Source organism: Emys orbicularis, chromosome 1, assembly GCF_028017835.1.
Source record: "Emys orbicularis isolate rEmyOrb1 chromosome 1, rEmyOrb1.hap1, whole genome shotgun sequence".
In the NCBI taxonomy this organism is placed as follows: Eukaryota; Metazoa; Chordata; order Testudines; family Emydidae; genus Emys; species Emys orbicularis.
Window position 1 is genome coordinate 330222987 of NC_088683.1, and position 2929 is coordinate 330225915.

Below are 2929 nucleotides of genomic sequence, written 5' to 3' on the forward strand. Positions count from 1 at the left end.
TGACATGTCCCTGGAGCTCCTAGGGGGAGGAGCGGCCGGGGGGGAGGGGGCGCGCTGTGTGCTGCTCCTGCCAGAAGCACCGGCTCCGCAGCTGCCAATGGGAGCTGCAGGGGTGGTGCCTGTGGGCGTGGGCAGCGCGTGGAGCCCCCTGGTCCCTCCGCGGAAAAGTTGCAGGGACATGCCGTTGGGAGCCGGGGACCCGCCCCAGGTAAGTGCCATCCCAACCCTGTGTCCCAGCCCTTAACCCCCTCCCACACACCCAAACTGCTGCTAGCTATGGTGCTGCCCAGCTCGGGCAGCTGCAGAAGTCACGGAAAGTCACGGAATCCGTAACCTCCATGACAGACATACAGCCTTAGTCATGACAGATTGATTTGATGTTAACTGTGGTACATTGTGGAAGGGGAAAATAACCTTCTCTGACCTCTTACCAGGGCTGTTGGGGAGAAAACTGTACTCGTTCTACGGGTAGAATGGGCATGCCATGCTCATGTACCTGAAACCTGAAGTAGAAGGACCAGGTTGGGGGGTGAGAAGGTAATTAGCTTCTGTGTCTGTTCAGTCCTGGTCCCTCTGAGACTGCTGATAGGGCTGGCAGTTGTTGGTGCATTTTGTGATGTGGCTATTTGTGCCCATGCAATTAAATGTAGACCAGCAACTCCTCTCGTTCCCTTTGCATTATTTTTGTGTGCAGAACCTCCTGTGTTGTTGTAATCTGTGAAATTAACCCCTACCCAGTGCTTCACTACACTGTCTGGGTTTTTTTCCTCATCATCCTTTTTAAGGCCCTTGGTCTGAAAACTGCTCTGGGACAGTACTCCGATCTAAGCCAGTTCTAATTAATTTTTCAAGGTGGAATGAAATGTTTTGATACTTCCTTCCACTACTGCAAGTGAATTAAAGGAAGACTTTGTAGAGAAAATAGTATCTTCAAAATAATGATTGGCATCCTCTGCAGCTCAATTCACAGAGCAGAAATGATCATCATGCTTAAGACCTATTCTGTTTTGCTTCTGAACAGCTGCTACATATTAAAATAGTACTGCAATGATGGTGGAGAGTGAGGAAATTATAAGTTATTTGTAAAATGGTGGAGAGCAGCCAGATAGTGACCATTCACCTGGAGAGGTTTATACTTAAAATATGTATTGTTTTGCAGGTTGGAAAAAGGCAGCAATGAAGTCAATTTCAGCTTCACCCTGAGAAATACTGTGCAGAGCATTGAGCAACAACCATACTGTTCTCCCAGTGTGAAGGAGATAGAGCAGAAGCATGTCTGTCACTATCAGCATCCTCCACCAAAAAAAAAAAAGCCAGTTTTTTTCAAATAAAACATTGGTTCTGAATCAACATTGATTTATAACTTTTGATTTATGATGTGGGGGCTATAAGCATGGAAAGTTCTGGTAGACTTTTATTCATAGTATTGATAACCGGGTTTTCAAGTTTGTAGACACTATAACCCAAGGCAGGTTAAATTTATTATATGACTGAACTGCATTTATGGTGTTTCTCCAAGATAGAGAAGTAACTGAGTTAAATGACACCATCAATTCTTATAATCAGGAAAAGGATGGGAGTTAAGTGTGGTAAAATTAATGGAAGTTGCAGCAAAATCAGCAAACTTGACACCTGCTGATATACAAAGTCTGGAATAAGTTATGTGCTATATCTCAAAGTAGCACCCTGTAACCCCCATATTCATTTGTATATTGTGATTTTTCATAAAAAGCATGCCATGTAAGATGCCATATCTGCTGAAACTCATTGTTCTGTCAAACTGTGTGCATCACTATTGTGTATGAAGTTATGAGATTTTGCTGTATGGTTGTGGTTGAAATATGTTGAGAGTTTGGGACTCGCCCACTGCTAGCTCTCCAGTGGCTGAGGGTGGTGACCCACACCCAAGGGGGTGTTAAAACTACAATTGATCAGAATGGTAAACAAGAAATCTACAATTCAATAAGACAGTTACACAAGAACCACACAATTAGGATTGTTCAACTCTCTGACTCAGCAAGGCATGCCTGGGCCAGTTTCTTTCCAAGAACATGGACTAAGAGTATAAAATAAGGGACAATGACATCATGAGATGACCTGTCTCCTCCCCCACTTATGCCAAAGGCAACAAGAATCCTGGGAAGACAAAGACTGAGAAGGAAACTCAGACTGTATTAAGATCTGCAACCTACCTGCAACATCCAGTGGGTTGAGAAAAGCAGATTCAACTCTTGCTTAGGCTTTGTCTACACTACCACTTTTGTTGGTCAGGGGTATGAAAACAAACACACCCCTGGCTGACATAGCTAAATATGGCTCAATGGGGGTGGTTTAATTATGCCGGCAGGAGAGCTCTTGCCTGCTGGCAAAGAGCAACTACAGGGGAGACTTTACAGCGGCACATCTGTACCACTGTAAAGTCGTCTGTAGTGTAGATGTAGTCAAAGGGTACGTCTACACTTACCTCCGGGTCCGACGGCAGGCAATCGGTGTTCTGGGATCGATTTATCGCGTCTCGTCTAGACGTGATAAATCGATCCCGGATCAATCCCGGAAGTGCTCGCCGTCGACGCCGGTACTCCAGCTCAGCGAGAGGAGTACGCGGCATCGATGGGGGAGCCTGCCTGCAGCGTCTGGACCCGCGGTAAGTTTGGACTAAGGTACTTCGAATTCAGCTACGTTATTAACGTAGCTGAATTTGCGTACCGTAGTCCGAAGTGGGGGGGTAGTGTGGACCAGGCCTTAGTGTAAAAGTTTAGCATTTAAAATGTTTAGTTTTTCTCTGACTTATGTCTGCCACGTAAAAAAATCTATTTTCTGTAGTCAGTAAACTTGTTTTACCCTTACCAGCAAGTTTGTCTAAAGTACTGGGGGAATTTGCTCAGATTACAAAGGCTGCTGCATGTTCCCTTTCCTTGGATGAAGTGGC

General features: G+C 45.3%; 1 long non-coding RNA gene across 1 annotated transcript; it reads left to right on the forward strand.

The window, feature by feature from the left end:
• Positions 1-437: 437 nt before the first annotated feature.
• LOC135894321 (uncharacterized) lies at positions 438-1346 on the forward strand. The gene is made up of 2 exons (XR_010562364.1): positions 438-537; positions 1160-1346. It is a non-coding gene; the product is annotated as an uncharacterized LOC135894321 (long non-coding RNA).
• The last annotated feature ends 1583 nt before the right edge of the window (positions 1347-2929 follow it).